General features: G+C 41.6%; 1 long non-coding RNA gene across 1 annotated transcript; it reads right to left on the reverse strand.

The window, feature by feature from the left end:
* Nucleotides 1-248: 248 nt before the first annotated feature.
* LOC148054363 (uncharacterized) lies at nucleotides 249-8,376 on the reverse strand. Its single transcript, XR_015707343.1, has 4 exons — nucleotides 8,253-8,376; nucleotides 6,131-6,271; nucleotides 1,975-2,086; nucleotides 249-1,399 (listed from the first exon to the last, which is right to left on the reverse strand). It is a non-coding gene; the product is annotated as an uncharacterized LOC148054363 (long non-coding RNA).
* Nucleotides 8,377-18,656: the final 10,280 nt, after the last annotated feature.

Here is an 18,656-nt window from a genome sequence, read left to right on the forward strand (position 1 = left end):
GGAAGGAGACAGAAGGAAAGGAACTGTTGCTACAGGCAACTTCGCTCTTGCACAATGGTGCAATTTCTGTAGGGATTATAGTACCATTTAAAACTACCTACAGTATGCTATTTCAAGGAAAAGTTATTAAAAATATAAGACATCAGACTAAACCAGGACCTCTTTATATATAAAAATTGGAACCATATGAACATTATTTTATACACGCTGTATCATTATTAGGCAGCATCTTCTTCTTTGTCGTTTTTTCCACCTCCTTCACCCTCTGCTCTTCGAACTGTCGCTCCTCTTTTTTTACTGCATGCATTATATGTATTTTTTGGAGATGGCAAGGGGCCCATTCCAAGTTCCCTGTTTATTTTTTTTTTCTGAAAGCCAGCATTTTAAAACATGCTAGGAGAAGGAGAAGATAAAATGGTAACAACCCAACTGAAACGAAGGCAGCTGTATGAAGGAAATATGTAGAAATCTGCAGTTCTTCCCCCACACACTATGGAAGCTGGAATTTAAAGCTATTTAGAAGATCATCACCGCCACTACACCGTACATAGCAACTAAGCTTATATTGCAAACACTCACCTAAAGCTAAGGTAGCCTGCTACTTTGAAAATAAGAAAAGAATTTGGTGTCCAAGCTGAAGTCTTCGTAATGAAACCTCTGCGCTGAGCCACAGAGCTTTCAGGCAAGACTGGCTACAGCAATTTTAATTTAGTCTCATACTCGATTCTCTTTCATCATATTTAACACGAGTAACTGTAGGATTTAATGTTTGCTTATTTGGTATCGGTCAAGAAAGTCAATGCTTTCATTGCAAAGAAACAGCACGGTCAGGCAAATCTTAAGTATCAATGAAAAAGAAGTAATTATACGTAAATGACCTTTCCTACCGCATGCCAAACTAAGAACGACTAAGCAAACAGAAGGGAAGAGGGCCGGAGTTACGCACTGCACAATTTTATGTGCTACAGTAAGTTCTGTGGTTCTACACATAGGCAATAAAAATGTAACAGAGGACTCAATAGCAGATAGAAACATTTAAAACAAGTAGCATTATATTTAAAGACAACTGGACTCTCATGGGAAACATTGACTCACTTTGATGAATCCCCTTATTAAAAAGTGAGCAACATCAACACAGCACCTGGCGTTACTATTTATTATTATATTTCTCGCATTAAAATGCAGACCACGTCTCTCAGTAGTTTAAAAGTGTGAATTGCAGTGGGGATCCCCAGTATACCACTGCCAGGACCATCTACCAAAGCGTCCAGTCAACTGTTGTTAACTGCTCTTCTTTGTACCTGTGCAGGGGCTGTGGCACCACCTCGCTCCGGCCACCTCACAGTCTCCCAAGCATCCAACTCAGCTTTCTAACAGGGATCTTGCAGCCCAGGTTCATCTGACAACACAAGATACAAGAAAGAAAACACATCACAAAAATAAATATATTGCAGTCAGGTTTTTAGCAGCAAAACTCAGCAGGCAAAGAGTTAAAAATAAAGTTTAAAAACTGTTTAAGTAGTTCTGGAATTTTGCTTTACTCAGGTAAGAAAATGTGACAAACTGATCAAGGTTTAGGATTCTCTGGAACGAGCACACAGTTACAGCATTTGTGACTTCCCTTAAAAGCTTTTTTATAAATAACGACTGCAAGCATTCAGAAAAGCAACATGAGCTTTGTAGAAGCCAAGTGTGAGCGCCTGGGGGCTTGAAATACATCTCTGACAAATTCAGGTATTAGTCTTTCCTTGCGAATCAGAAGGTAGACAGGTCTCTCCTTCCTGGAGGGAGTGTTGCCATCAATATTATTTTAACAGAGCAACTCGGGCAGCGCAGAGGAGTCAAAACATCGCACTTAACACACTTGCATAAGAAACCAACCAAGAGGCGGCAGAACCGAGGAGCAACATTCACAGCACGAGCTGCTGCGCCAAAGGTTCCGGCGAGGCTCCCGGGCGATGCCGCGACACCCACCTGGCAACGGGGTTCCCGACACGACGCCTTCCAGAACACGCGGCCTGCCGCTGCCAGGATTTAACGGGCTCGATGCCCTGCTTCAAGTCTTTTCTACAGAAAGTCCCACTGCCTATGGAGAGGATAAAAGTGACATGTTAGAAGTAAAAAGCAAACAAACATGCTTTCCCTTTAACCAAACCGTGCTGCTTCTCTAGACGTTTGCCCGTCCTTGGGACTTTGCCTTGTTTTTTTTAGCACTTTGATGTTAGTTTCTAGGTTGCATTCTCACAGGCCTGTAAAACCACCAGGAACATATCAACTTCTGTGATAATTTTTGTCATATAAATAGCCAAGTAAGAAATTATCTTTGCTACTTTACCACCAAAACAGACACACCCGCCTCCCCAACCAACCACACACAAACCAGCCCTTTGACCTGCGCTTGATGATAACCAGAGCTTCCCAGGGATGAACGTCAAGTGAACGGGGAGCTCAGTTCAGAGCTTCTTTCTACAAATGTTAAAGACCTGAGACAACTCAGTGCGTGCAGGATGTTACAGCTGCCTGGTAATCTTCTTAACTGCAGTAATCGTACAAGAAATTCTCCCTCAAAAGCAGACAGAACAGCAGAATATATCACCTCTGTCATTTAGATTAAGTCTTTGGGGGTCTCCGTGGGTATTTCTGTTATTTACTGGCATTTTTCCATCCCTCACCTACTGCAGTTTTATGGGGGTATGCAAGAGTAGAACCTTTTTTCCCCACCTCCCCACCATTTTTTATTTTGGTGGTAGGATTCTAGCACTACTCTCCGAATACTAAATACAAACCCCTTGAAGCTGCACTCGGAGCTTACGATGAAGTCGGGTATTTTTTCCTTCATCATTTCCAATTGGACACATAAACCACGTTGTTCAGGGTAACTACCCACGACAGTAACAACTGGTTTGCATTTAGGAATTTCTCAGCAGAATGTACTTTGACAAGATGCACATACTTATTCCTTATGAAAATTTTGCCAACCCATTGAGTAACGTACAGCAGCTATTTTAAAAGCTCACAGCAACGTTACAAGGCAATTTAAGACAGGAAGGAAACACAACATCCATTTCAGCTGCAAAGGGCTCTAGGAAGACAGAACCGAAAACGCTGCAGAGAAATTTAACTAGAACGTGATTCATTCGCATACAGTGACAAGACAGTATTTGTCATCATAATGGAAATGACTTCATGTTAAAGCTCGTAAGAAATAGCAATCATCTTCTAGGAAAGAATTTCTTCTAGCAGTTTTTTTGAGTCCGTAGTGCACCCTTGAAGGTCATTACCACTTTCTGCAGCACCCACTTACTCCCTGGTACTCAGTCAGTCACCTGCCTGTGTCATCACAGGCTTTTTCCAGGCAGAAATAATTCTTACATTTGCATTTTATTTTTTTTTTTTCTTCTTATCTGCTTTTCCTTATAGTGAGAACAGGAAGGACAAAACCTGATCTCACTGGAAATGCTATTCCTGAAGATTTAGTTTAGATTTCAAATCTTAATGTACAGTTTCATAACTAAAAGCAAAGTAACATTTTCAGGACTTCATGAATTAACAACAATGGAAACAATCTAAATGTGCCACCTGGCACAGCATTGAAAACCGTATTTACCCACAGAAAAAAAGCCCGACTAATACAAAACCTTGCACATAAGCCCATAAATGTATATTTGAAAAATCAGAGTAAGGTTAAATAAAATAAATAGTAATAAAATAAATAATGCGTGAAATAAAACAGCATGGAGTAAGTTCAACAGCTAGATCAAGTATTGTTGAAAAAACACTGCTGCAAATATGTTAAAAATCATGATAAATATGTTTGAAATCAAAAGCCTCACGTAGTAATTTATCTTGCGAGGAAAGATGTTAACCTCTTCTACGTGGTCATGTAAAAGAGGTTGTACCCTCCGGGCCTATTTTCAGAGAGAGCTGTAGCTCTGCTTCTGGTTTCATCACCTCTTCCACAAGTCTATTGCTTGTTCTCTCTATTTTTATTAGTCTGTGAATGAAGAAAACTGGATTAGTAGCCCAGTTCTTTACTATTTAGGAAGAGCTCCTTAATAGCATTTAAGTTAAAAATCCTTCATACTATTGTCAGTTGTTTGTCACCACAAAATCTTCCCCAATTTGTTCTATGCCTTGGCATTATAGCAATTATTACAGCAGCTGACAGTAGCACATTACATTTATTACTGAGATTTGCACCTTTAATGCAACACAGAACCAATGCCTATGCCAAAAGTTTTGCTTTGTTATGCAAAAGCTTCCGCTTGAGCAACTGTCTTGCATTCAGACTGCCGCAATGTCCAGCAGGTAACATGAAGAAGTTACTCTTTGCAAAGACAGGATCCCTGCAAAGAAAGGGAAGTTCCTCCAGTGGTAAGAAGTCTTTCAAAAGAAAAGGTGATTTGAGACTCTCCTAGAATCTTTGTGCTCTGCAAACACAAATTTAACTGTAATTATTTCTTTGAGGATAGTTAGTACATCAACTACAAAGCTGTAATCAGGCCTGAAAGACTTTAAGCTTTTTATCACAAGCTGACATGAACGTGTATGTGATGCTACACACCGGACACCCGTGCCTTCAATAGTCCAGAACATTTCTGAACAGGTCATAGCTCCCACCACCTCCTCCTCCTCTTCATCCTCAGCATCCCTTCTCTGTGAGCAGCTCTCAGAAGTCAGCTGCTTCTAAACTTCCATTCATACAACAGTTCCCAGGCTCAAACTAAAAGAACAGTGCAGACCAACTTCAGATTCATAGCTGATCTCACAGACAAAACAGACTTCTCTTAGCTTCTTCAAGAGTGAGGAGCAAATACTGGCACCCTGCTGTAAATACTCTGGTATAAAAGTGGACATTAGAAAAGCACTCCAGGAAAGACAACTCCGAATGATCACACAATAATCTCTTAGAAGTATGCAATCTTCTTCCCAGGCCAAGTGAAAAACTTGACAATTCTTGTGCTCAGATATTTTCAAAGCCTAACTTAGACAAGACTCAAAGTACTACATCCAAAGACGACTGAACACTTGGAGCAAAAGGTTTTAGGGACGTTGGCTTGAACAGTCAAAACCAAGTTCAATTGTGCAGTAGTTTTCAGGAATATTTCAAGAAATACACTTGGAATTTGATTCTGCTATGTTTAGGTTGTTGGGTTTTTTGAAGTGATAGTTATTTCCCTGTTAACTGTAACATTACTTCAACATGAGTTTAGAGAAAAATGTTATAGAAAACATCTTTAAAATGGTTAGGTGTCGTGGTTTAACCCCAGCCGGCAACTGAGCCCCACCCAGCCGCTCGCTCACCCCCCAGCAGCGGGATGGGGGAGAGAATTGGAAGGGTAAAAGTGAGAAAACTTGTGGGCTGAGATAAAGGCAGTTTAACAGGTAAAGCAAAGGCTACGCACGCAAGCAAAGCAAACCAAGGAATTCAGTCACTGCTTCCCATGGGCAGGCAGGTGCTCAGCCATCGCCAGGAAAGCAGGGCTCCATCACGCGTAACGGTGACTTGGGAAGACAAACGCCATCGCTCCAAACGTCCCCCCTTCCTTCTTCTTCCCCCAGCTCTATATGCTGAGCTTATGATGCCATACGATATGCAATAGCCCTTTGGTCAGTTGGGGTCAGCTGTCCCAGCCGTGTCCCCTCCCAGCTCCTTGTGCTCCCCAGCCTCCTTGCTGGTGGGGTGGGGTGAGGAGCAGAAAAGGCCTTGACTCTGTGCAAGCACTGCTCAGCAATAATGAAAACACCCCCTTATTATCAACACCGTTTCCAGCACAAATCCAAAACATACCCTCATACTAGCTTCTATGAAGAAAATTAACTGTATGTCAGCCGAACCCAGCACATTAGGTTTCTCAGCACAGATTACAACTTTAGGGGAAGGACATTTGACAAAGCTGAGCAACACACTTATGCTCAGATCACACCCGGTTACCCGAAGAGTTTGTTCACTACAGTGAACGGACTTAAAGCATATATTTCTACCACAGTTTTTCTTTCAGAAACGTTTCTGAAAGATCTTTTACTTGCTGTACACACTTCTAGAACATAAGCAAGCTCTGTCATGTTCATAACTCTACAAACCTATGTCACCTTCTGATGGCTCCCCGGATGCGTGCGGCACACGCACCTGCTCCTGCGCAAGAGACATCACAGAGCTCACATTGAAGCTGGTTTTGAATCCTGCGGGGCTCCTGTTTCCTTGGTTTCCTGTCTTCTGAACAAGGTCTTTCTTTTTGTGCTTTTGTCATTCTAAGTGCTCCTGGTAAGTCTGCAATCAAACAGGGCAACATATTCATTTCCCTTTCAATGACGGTACTGTTTTTCTACTAAAACACTAAATGTCCTCTGAAAATAAATGGAAAATTTCCTGAAACGCTCAGATTAAAACCAAAAAAACTCCCTTTGGAGTCACATTCAAACATGCAATGTATAAAAAGCTCACAAGCACTAACAGTTTGATGAATTTCTCCTTTACCGACTTGCCCTACTGTCAGCACTCACACACAACCTATTCATTTTAGGCTTCTTACACAAGCAGTCCCGTCTTGGCTGCAAGACTTGCATATGGCCAAACGTATCTACCTGATTAGCTTTATGTGGACTGCAGAGCATACCTAGCATAGCTGATTTAGATACAGGTGACAATATTGTAGGCATACGCACTTGGTAAGATGCATGTCAGCTCACAAAATACAAAGCAGAAAGGACCCTTTTGCCCCAACCTGTTTGTCATTGAAGTTTCCAGTAAGGCACTAAGAATCATAACTAATGTAGAGAGAAGTTCAAAGAGGCCGGGCGGTTACAGGCACATCACATGCTTGCTTCTGAAAAATTCTGTAGGAGTTTTAGATGTGGTAACTCCTTGGTTGTTAAGTGTACTCTTGTACGACATTATAGCTCTCTGCAAACATCACTCGAAGTAACAGATCTCTCTTTTCTTCCACCATAAAAAGCAAGCTGTCATTCAGGGAGCAAACTGAGAAAGTAACACAGGCAAGGGGGAAAATCCCCTCTCAAGTTTTGTTTCTGACAGTGGAATTCCCAGTTGGGTGGGAATGCACTCCTCCATGGGGGCGGCTGGCCCCGACTCCAGGCGTTAATGCACACACCAATAACCGGTTGGAGGACAGAAGGCACCCCAGAAGATGTATTCCCAAACTGTCATATCATTTAAGTTAGGAAAGAGATGTTTAGCACATCAATAAAAAGTTCTTCTCAAAACAGAAGGAGGTTAGCTAACAAAAATCCTAAGAATTCGGGTGAAGAAATACAAAGCTATGTAAATGAAAAGTTTGAAACAGCACATATTCATTCCAGTAGGCAGAGAAAACTGCATTTATCATAAAAATATTTACGTTTTATCAGTAGAAGAAAGCTTTTCTCATTACTAAAATGAGTATCAGAAGAAAAAAAATAAGGGTTAACAAAATGTGGAGTCAGTGTTTATCACTTCTTGCTTCCTCAGCAAAACAAAGTTATCCAGCAATTTTAGTTACAAATATACTGCTCACTATCCGATGTTTTTCAATACGTACACATGTCCAAGAGCTCGAGGAACATATTTTTAGAGTCTCTCGAACAGTGTACCTGCTTAGACCTTCCTCCCTCACTCTCCCCCACAAAAAAAAAATCAATGATGGAGTAAGCTAATCTACATCACCCATTAAAAAGGCGAAATACTAATTCTGCAACAGTTTCATTTCAGAGTTCTCAAATTCAGTGCTACAGAAATATCACTTTTTCTAGCATCATTCCAAGGAATTAATGAAGAATATTTATAATCCACAGTTCATATAATCATATTCTCTCAACAAATAGATAAGGAAAAATATTGCTTCTATATTCAAGTTACTTCAAATCCTGTTTGGAGACATGATTATGAGGTATAGTGTCACGTTTTCTAGTTACAAAGACACAAAAGAAAGAAGTGAAAATCATTATTTCCTCTGTCTCTTATTTCCACAGTTTCAGAATACGCATTAAATACAACCCATTTATGAGCACTGAATGCCTGATATGAAACAGATATTTGAGCAAGAAGGTGCAATTCACAGCAGTCATTTCATACTGAAGGAATTATTCTCTTTTTCTTAGTAGAGAACGAGGCTTCTGGAGGAAGAGATTCGGAGCAGGAAGCTCATCTCCTTCCGTGACTACAAGAAATAGTGGCCTTAGCTTTTTTTAAGTGTCTTATTTGAGAACCCACTACCCGTACACTGCAAGAACTTTAAAATAAAATATATACGTACACAGGACATGGATGCTGGATGCCAGCAGCACTTGCGGCAGCTGAGCAGGCAGGCGCTGGCTGGTGGTACTGCTTGCTCTCGTAGTTGCTTGCAGATGTTTGTTGTTCATAACTGTAATTATCCTGTATACAGAATTCCAACAGGAAAACAGAGAGATTAATAAAACAGACTGTAGTAAAAAATGGTTGCTTTTAATTGACTGACATGGCAGACAGCAGACAATTCACAGATTTAATTTCTTGATGTCTGCCTCAAATAGTGGATAACGAGATTGTCTACAGAAAAAATACCTAACGGCGTTTTCGTGGCATTGGCAGGGAATGACTCGGGAGCAGGAAGCCGGATAATTGTGCTTGCTCTAGGAGGGCTCAGCTGGAGCCGCAGGGGAAACAGCGGGAATCATTGACAGTAACTCTGGACAAGAAGGCAGTTTTAAGTCATTCCCACGACAGGCCCATCCCAATTCCAAATGGTGCTCAGTTTAAGTCATCCCAAAATTAGGGTATGTTGCAAATTTCTAAAGCAAGATACAAGACCTCATTAAAACATACGAAATACAATGTTCTTGCTGGTATAACAGATACTGATTCAAAACAGATACTCTTGCAATGGAGGGGAAAAAAAAAAAAAGAGTAAGGTTTATTTATTTTGACTCTCTAGAAATACCTAGATCTGGCACTTGAATAAGAAACACATCTTACCATTCAAAAGAAGCAGCTAACATGCAAGCGTTTCTCTGAAGTTCACTAGAAAGTCAAAGCTGATTCATTAGTGGCAATACCCAGAGATAGTTATTAAGGACTGAAATGCATTGGAAAAAAGGAAAAAACCCACATCCCTCAAGAAATGGGGGTCTTAGATCAGTACAAGAACTTCTTTAGTCATTCAGTTATCCTGACAGCTGCCCAGGGGCTGCAGGCTTCGCACCAGGGGCAGATCAAACCAAATGGCCTGGCACCCTGCGCGGCTGTTGGCCACCAGCCAGAGGACGTACAAGTCATCAGGAAAATCTGGCTGTTCTCGGTAGTCCCAGAGCAACAGGCATCCCAAAAGGTAACTCATCCTGGCTGTTGCTTTCTGTTGCCTACAGAGGGAGTCTAGGCCAGCTGGCACAGAAGGCAGAGACAACTTCAGCAAAGTGAAGCCCACTCAGAGAAGAAAATCATGCAACAGTGATAAAGCAACTGTGTGAAGCCTATCAGAAAGGCACTACCTGGTAATAAGCACATCCAGGTCTATCCTGTCTCCAGTGGTGCCTATAAGCAATTGCTGAGGGAAGAGGCAGTGCTGAATACTCCCTTCCAAGTCATAGGATCACAGAACGCTTTGGGATGGAAGGGACCTTTAAAGCCCATCCAGTCCATCCCCCTGCCACGGGCAGGGACATCTTCAACCAGACCAGGTGGCTCAGAGCCCCGTCCAGCCTGGCCTTGAGTGTTTCCAGGGATGGGGCATCTCCCACCTCTCCGGGCAACCCCTTCCAGTGTTTCACCACCCTCATCGTGAAAAATTTTTGCCTTATGTTTAGTCTAAATCTACCCTCCTTCAGTTTAAAACCATCACCCCTTGTCCTGTCACTCTGCTTCAATTGTCAGCCCCAAGAATATCCCAAGCCTGACATAATTTGTCCTTTGGTGACTCTCAAAACATCTCCCCAATACTTGCTCAGCCTCTTTTTTTCCCCCCTTTAGCTTTCTGCAGCCACAGCATCCTTGAGCAAGACTCCCACACATCTACTGCCCGTTGCAAGAAGCATCACCTCCTTTGGCTTGCTTTGAAGCTGGCTCCTCACAGCTTCACTTGCAAACCCGAGCTCCTGTAGTACTGGAAGAGACAGTGAACAGTCAGTTCTTATCCAGCTGCTTCATGCCACTTCAGATTCTGTAAACATCTACTCTCTGCTTGAAATCATCTCTCCCAGGCTGAAGAGTCCCAGCCCACGCAGTCATTCTTGCTATGGAAGCTATGCTCTGCTTTTGATCACCTCTGTCACCAGCCTCAGGCCCTTCCCAAGTCCTACCGTATCCTCTCCAAGAGAAGAGGAACAGGGAACTGCGTGCCATCGGTATCCCAAGCACAGACAAACCACTGACACTATGCAGAACAGCAGCATAATGTTTTCTGTCCTCTATTTTTGTTCTTAATGTCTAAGATTTGATAAGCTACTGCTCAGCACTGTCATAAACTCCACAATTCTGCTCCTGAGCAGCGATAGCCAGCACAGCTCCTCATGTTGTGGAAAAGCTAGGACAGTTTTCCCCCAAGTTTTTACTTTTGTACACTAACTATTCAGTCATGCATAAAGTCTTCCTATAATTCCTCATGTTCTGCCCCACACAACATTAGATTATATCGCCTCACTGCTCATCTTTTTTTTCAGACAATGAATACACTGACCCACGCTTCACTCTGCAAAGTTTAAAACCACACTGCGTGACTCCTGCCACGCTATATTGCCAGTATAATCTGCTATAATCTGGCAGAAAACATCTCCTCACACAGGAGAGGGATTTCAACATACAGCCAACCAGAACAACTCCAAATCTCTTCATCTGCAACGGATTCATTCCAAATTTCACTGCAGTTCTAACTGACATTAGTGCATCGTGCGCTGGATCCCAGCACCTCCTACAGCCGGGAAATAAAGATTCAGTTATTATCATACTTATTGCAGAACTGTCAGTGATAGAGGTATTCTGAGAAAGAAATACATACAATTCTGTTTTCCTAACAGTCCATGATAACTGGGGGAGTTGCACAGTCGTCAGCATCAGAAGGGATTTCTCCCTGGATGAACCACGCAGTTTATTCCAACAGCTATTCTGGTGGCTCCCGTAATTCTTGCCCTCACCTATACCACAGCAGGCATATGCAGCATTTCAAACAACTAAAAGCCATAACATTTCTAGCTTAAAAACCTGACTGACAATCTTGGTTTGGAGTAAGAACAAAAAAAGGCAGTTATGTTTAGGTCATCAGGCCTACAGACCTGCTGTCACTGGTATTAAACATAGGCCAGCAAAAGAGTTGCCACTGTGGGCAAGGAGGGCTTGTAATTGAGAAACTTGTTTATTATGGGAGGTGGATAACGCTCCTGCTCTCTCGGTCCTCTGCAGAACGGCTCGTCGCTTCTGTTACCATGGAGCCTCTAGCAAGGATTACCAGTATTTTCTGCTCGAGCACGAGCGTGTCTACGTTTGACTCCAGCTCCTCGGCAGCGCACAGGACTCCTTCCTCCTTCCAACACCCTCTCCTGCGCTTGGCAGTCGTTCGATACTTGGCCCTACAAGTACCTCCTTTGGGTTAGGACAAATGCCTAAACTGTATTTTCCTTTTATTTTACTTCTTGTTGTAACTCCACCTTGTCAGCTTCGTGACAAAAGATGGACTAGGTCATAAATAAGTATATCAAATGCTAACGGCAGAATGGGTTGGAGATGTTACTGCACAGTTCGTACTGATGGTCAGGCTAGGAAGTTTTCAACACACCCAAAGCTTCACAAGTTGACATTTTTTATTCAAGATGCCAAATCGACTCCTTTATCAGTTACCAATCTGCACCCAGTGCAAATAAGCCTCACTTTTTCAGTAGGAGAATAAAAGATTGATGTATCCATATAGACTACAAGGTGCTGATGAACCTGTTCATCCTTGATGCCAAAGCGGAAGTATACGTATAAAAATAAATAATCAAAAAGCTCCCATGAGCTCCACTGTCTGCTGAAGTGTTCTCAGTACATAGATTAAAAAAAAGAAATCAAAGTAACTCCCTAGTTAAGCAAACTCCCAATCGGCCTACTAGTTCAAAGCCACAAGTCTGAACAAAAGATCTGTTTTTTTTCTCCTTGGAAAGCGTTAGCAATGTATGTCTATAATAAATCACATGAGATGTAAAGACAATGACTCACTTCATTATCTTTAAAGCATGAGAACAGAATACTCTACCGAGACAAAAGTCCCTAGGAAATGCTGATATCAGCTGCACTTTGCTCTCTGGTAGCAGTCTTGGCAAGCAAGGAGCAATAAAACGATTCTCACAAACTACCACAGAAACAGTACCGCAGAGGTGGTGTGATTTTAGTCCGAATTTCTGTGTTATACACGCCCATTTTACAGTTACAAAAAAGCTCCCCTTAAGGAGCAGACCTGCAAATTCAACCTCAAGTCTCAGAATTAAATACGGCACAGAGTCAAGGAACAAAGACGCCAGCAAACCAAGTTCTGACGGCCAGAGAAAAGTAACCTCTTGGGACGCAGTAATCGTTCCTGTTGATAAACCACGGTGGTTAGTTCAATACATTCCAAGACTGACACTTGTACTATGAGTACTAAAAACCTGGAAAAATCTTCATAACTTGACACTGCGCCAAACCCAGGAAACTCCTGATTTAATTCACCCAGAGCCCTCACTGCCTGCAAGCCGCATCCCTTTTCCCCTGGTGCAGCCTGATCCTGACGGCGGACAGGTCTGTTTTATCTGCTCTACCGGGCAGCCTAACAGCCACAGGCGACGGGAGCCAATTTCTCCTAAAATGATCAAAAATCCTGACTTTAATCCAGGAAATAAACGGAGTTGAGGGAAGCTCAGAAACATAACCACAATTCTGTATGCACCCATGCCACGTAGCCCCTGCCTGAGATGCAGTGCTGCTAGCGAGGCATTCTCTGTCTGGAATCCCCAAGAAATTACTTGCCATAGCCTAGACCAAAAGCTCAGATTTATTAGTCCTGATGCCCTGCCTATTAATTCCAGAGTTACCTGAGGAGGAACATTCAGCAGTAAAATTTAAGTTCATTTAAACTGTTGTGTGGCAGAGGAAGCTCCAGAATTATTTCTTTTCATTATTATTGTTGTTGTTGTTGTTGTTGTTAAATCATTATATATTACTATATAATTAAATTATTATTTAACAATAATATATTATTATATGTTATTATATTTATATTTATATTATTTATATTTATATTTATATTTATATTTATATTTATATTTATATTTATATTTATATTTATATTTATATTTATATTATTTATATTTATATTTATATTTATATTTATATTTATATTTATATTTATATTTATATTTATATTTATATTTATATTTATTATGATGATGACGACAACAACGATGATGATGATTATGATTATTATTATTATTCATCACCCAAAATCCACATTTCAATGCCTAAATGAACTGCGCAGGCATGAAGAAAACTGAAGGTAGTGACGACTGAGTCTTTTCAGTTAAACATTAGACACACAGATCATAAAGAATCTTAATCATTACTGTCTTGGCCGTGCAATCAGCATAAGCAAATACTATCGGTACAGGTTGTCAGCTAAAACCTCCCCAGGTATTAATCCATGTCCCCTTCCTAAAAGTTTGGTGGTTGGACGGGCTGGGGAATACGCTCCTACTGCTGCCGCGGCTGCGGCTGGCTCGGTCCGACCCGATCCAGCGGCGACGGCTCCCCTGGCCCGGCAGCCGCGGGAGGAGGTGCCCAGGTGGGATTTCGCTCTGCGGTGCAGCTCGCTCCGCCGACGGGACAGGATTAAACTGTAGATGGCTGAATGCTTTAAAAAAAGAAACAAGTATGAAAAAGTTTTATTTCACAGACCCAGCTTCCATGCATAGGATTTACCGATACCACATTTTAATATCGCCCTGCAGGCCAGTCAGCTTATGAAGACTGACTAATGCAGTTCAAGTCCATGATATAAAATTAAGGCCATGACTGATTAGACGTGGAATTAAGATAAAGTCACACAAACAAGCCAGGAAATGCCAATCAATAAACAAATAGCTGCTGATATCCTAGTAATTAAGGCTTAGTGTTACTTAAAATTGCTAAAGGGCTCCTGCCCACTGTGACAAGCCCAACACTGTTCTCTTACTTCGGATGCTGTAAGTTAACCATTAAATGCTGAATTTTTGTAGGTATCACCAAAAAAAGCTGTTCTTCTGTCCACATGGAGAAAACAGCCGTAGCTCAGGCCCTGTGAGTTACCACAGCCAAGGCTGAGCTCTCCTGAAAGAAAATACAACCCTTCAATTTCCACCTTGCTTTATTGCAGACCTGATTTAGAAAGCAAATTAATTATCTTTTCATATGTCCTTAAGCCATTAGCTTACGACCTATTTCTATACTCGGAAGTTTTAGTTTGCTGTTAGATTTAAATTAAAGCACGAGCCATATGATGCAGGTAAGCGGGTTTATTGCAGGGGGAAGCTGACGCCATAGAGATCCAAAACCGAAGGGAGAAAAAATACTAATATTCATTAGTTGTAACAGCCAACAGAACAAGTTCCCCAAAATGACACTGTTCAATTGCAGGAGAAAAACTGACTTTAAGAACTTGCTCTAAAAGCCTTTATCAGATCATACGCTTTGCCTCTTTACCAAGGAAGGCAGAAAACTATGAGAGCATTCCTGCTTTTGCTACACCTCCATTGCTTGCGCACATATTATTCTGAAGCCACGGTTCACCTCAACATCCAAATAACAGAGCTTTTATTTTTAAAAAGGTAACATTTGCAAAGGTCTTTTTAATAGTTTAAAATGCCACTTGTTTCCACGCTTAGTTATTGAACTGCAGAGGTGAAGTTACGGTAATAAAGTTACTTTTTCCAACTTCAGAAACTATTAAAAAGGAAAGTCCCTGCTCATGTTTAAACTGAAACATTTCAAAATTCGATACTAGTATTACTTTAATAATGACAAGCATTAGTTTCCATCCAGTGAGAAGAGCCTTGAAGACAGAAACAAGAATCATCATGCCTTGTAAAGAGGCTTCAAAAGATAAGGAAGGATTCATACACACAGAAATTCATAAACTCAAAAGCATCGTGCCGTAAGGCTTAAAAACCCAACGGCTCCTCATCCTCATCAGAAGCGGCATTTTGTCATTCAAAAAGAAAGCTGAATCTACACCATGGCCTTGACTGAAGTTCATTATCAGATGTAGCTCTTCGAACAAACCAGAACTTGGAAGTGCAGGCATCTTCGAGAGAGCAGCTGAACACTAAAAAAACCCAATAAAGTAATGCACAGGTGAACATCTTGCAACTTTTATCAAAGATTAGGTTTTTTAGTCACATTGGCTTTTTTTTTTAACACAGTACTGTTCTTAGAAGATGTTTTAGAGTATTATCTTAGAGGTAGTTAACTAGCAAACGTAAAAAACACTGAGTGCACAAGGTTAACCTGTAAAGTAGGGAAAAAAAAATATCCTTTATTGCTCCCAGGTAGATCCCAAAGCCTGAAGCATCATGATTTCACAGGAGAGAGACTTGCTTTCTTCAGAAGCTCACTGCTCGCCCAGTTCAGCCTGTATTGAATCTTTTCCCACACCACATCGTTCGGGCGGGAGAACACCTACATCTGCTGCCGGGCTTCGACTGAAACGCGAGAGGTCACGCTCGAACGCGGCAGACCATAGCTACAGGACAACTAATGACCAAGTCGTGTAAGACGGCTTAAACGTACACATGCTACAGCAGACTCTGGCTGGGGGAGGGAGGATAGAAAGAGACCGGTATCGATAGAAAGAGAGGTATCGATACCGGGATGTCGTGATATCATCTGGAGGCCATGCTTGATACGCCTGGGGTCATTCTGAACCGGTTTGGTCACACCTGGCTGAGTGCTCACGCCTGACCATGATGGCTGGTATGCCTGAACTTAGGCCGGGTATGAGTTTTCCCCAGGCCGGTTTGGACTGCACTGCTTTTCGGCATCTCTAAGCTGTTCTCAGGGGGGATTTTAGGATGAGAGGGAACGGCCTCAAGCTGCGCCAGGGCAGCTTTGGGTTGGATATTGGGAAAAACTTCTTCCCCAAAGGGCTGTCAGGCCCTGGCCCAGGCTGCCCAGGGCAGGGGCTGAGTCCCCATCCCTGGGGGGATTTAAAAGCCGGGGAGATGTGGTGCTCGAGGACATGGTTTGGTGGTGGCCTTGGCAGTGCTGGGTTAATGGTTGGACTCGATGATCTTAAGGGTCTTTTCCAACCTTAACGATTCTATGATTCTATGATTTTTGAAAGACAGGATTTGGGTTGTTGTTACTGTGCTGATGATATGTATCTCCTGACAGTTGTGACACCCAAGATACTCGGGACTAGATGACTAGAATTTCTGAAGTTAAATCCTTTAAAAGGCACAAATAATGTGGATCTGTGCAAGCAGCCATCCCACCTATTCAGAAAAGCCTTCAGCATGTAAACATATACAAAGCGTAATGTTGGAAACAGGAAAAAAACCCAAACCAACTGTCAGACACACTGCTGGATAGCCACCCATCAGCCGGCGCTTTGATCGGTTGACTGAAAGACAATCCCTGAAGACAGATCTTGCACTTCGTTGTGTAACGTATTAAGCTAAAGGATTATCTAAAGCACTTACCTTAAAAATGCAAAACCCTACACATTTGGAGATAAAAACAGATCAAGCCTACATGTTGCTTCACTATTTGCTGCAAACTGGTATGCTTAGCACAACAATTACATTTTCCTATTCACCTAGGGTTCTGATCGAACTTGACACCAAAGCTTTCTCCAAACTTTGGTGCCCTGTACAGACTCAAGACTCAACAGGGCTTTGATGTTTCAAACTCTCAAACATGTTTAGGTATAGTCATGCCTTCCTCCATAAGGCGCTGGTGTGGGTAATTCTGTTTGGTGATGTAAGTGACGTGTGTGAAGATTGTGCGATGAATGTATATTTTAATGATAACGAGACTTTACAAAGTCTTAGAATTTTGAAATACATCCTTGAAGTATGAAGACACTCCCAGTCTGATAACACAGTAAGTCTGTAGTGCTTTATGGCTTCCACGGTGGTGATAAGAGACACTTAAAGCTTGTGCAAGTGCCATAAATGTTCAAGCAACTTCATAAAACCCAGGAGGTTCCTTAGGCATTATGGTGTTCATATCGCCACATTTTCTGTATTTAAGACCATCAAGGATACATGCTCTGGAAACCACAAACCTCTGGCAGTGAAAGCAAACCATTCACATCAAATGTATTAAAAATGTATTAAAAACACAGAGCACTAGGTAATTGTTGTTGGTCCCAACAATCTTAGTGCCAAGTTTGGCAGCGGTATCAATGGACTTACCACTGCTGATGCACGCAAACTAAATGTGTGGCTTCAATAAGGCAGTTACATCACTGCAGACATTTGAGCCATGTAAGAACAGGTCAGTAAATCTATTTCCATGTATTTGTTTTGTGGCAATAAATACTCGACCTCAAGACTAACAAACTGCTCTTGAACACCCATTCTTAAAGCACACATCAGGCTCTTCCTAACTCCCTACTGCTAGTTCCTATGTGGACACCTGGGCGAAAGGTTTTGCCAAACATTCCAAAGTACAGAAAAATAGGCGCTTTCCCCAGGTCTTTGGGGAAATAAAAAAAGTAACTCAAACAGTGCGTTTTCTATGCATTTTACTACTGCTTAACATCATCCTGGAATTTCAAGGACTGGAAGAGGATGAGAAATGTAATTAATATTGTCTTACTGACAGTTGGACAAAGTGTTTTTCACACCAAGCTGAGACTAGAAAATGTGGTCAGTCAATAAGCTGAGCCTATCTTTCTAGGCTAAACAAGGTTACAGCACACAACGAGGTCATGCCCAGGCCAGGAGGAGTAAACAATACGCAGAAGCAGTGATTTACGCTACTACAAAACAATACGTATTACTTTGCTCCTATACACCAGAGACATGAGGAAATGAAAGCATGCTACCAGCAGTCACTGCAAGTTATTAGAATTTAACAAGGGATCTGAAGTGCCAAAACTTAAATGCATAATTGGATTTCCCACAAAATATCCCAAGCACTTCCCAGCCATTTCCTTCTCTGTTTAGTCTGAGATATGTAGCAAGATTAAAGATTACAAAACCAGTTATCAAAACTTCTAGATATTAATTCCAATAGAAAATTAACAGCTCACTGGACAAATAGGACTATGCTACAAATAACCAGTACATCAAGTTAAACAATTTACGTAGACACCATTTACGACTGGTATAAACCACACACAACCACAAGTTTCATAAATGATGAGCTTAGAATAAAGATGATTACTGGCAGTAGTCATCAAATATGTATAGTCATATGTAGTCATATATAGTCATATATAGTCATCAACAAATATGGGGGGGAACACCTACAAAGGCTATTAATACATAAAGGAAAAGGGAAATCAAAGAAGGGTAAGAGAAAAATCAGCTTCAATAACTGCTTATAATGACTGCAAATTTAAATTGAATTAAAACTTATCCACATCTGTCCACAAATGATTAAGCATGGCTGGTTTAACTAGAGAAGCTTGGCGCAGAGAAACCTGAACCAACGTGTTCACCAGCCAACACGCCCACTGGTGACTGAAGAGGCTCAC

The sequence above is a fragment of the Nipponia nippon genome, unplaced genomic scaffold, assembly GCF_047370975.1.
Source record: "Nipponia nippon isolate SJK-2023a ecotype South Korea unplaced genomic scaffold, ASM4737097v1 scaffold_31, whole genome shotgun sequence".
Taxonomy (NCBI): domain Eukaryota; kingdom Metazoa; phylum Chordata; class Aves; order Pelecaniformes; family Threskiornithidae; genus Nipponia; species Nipponia nippon.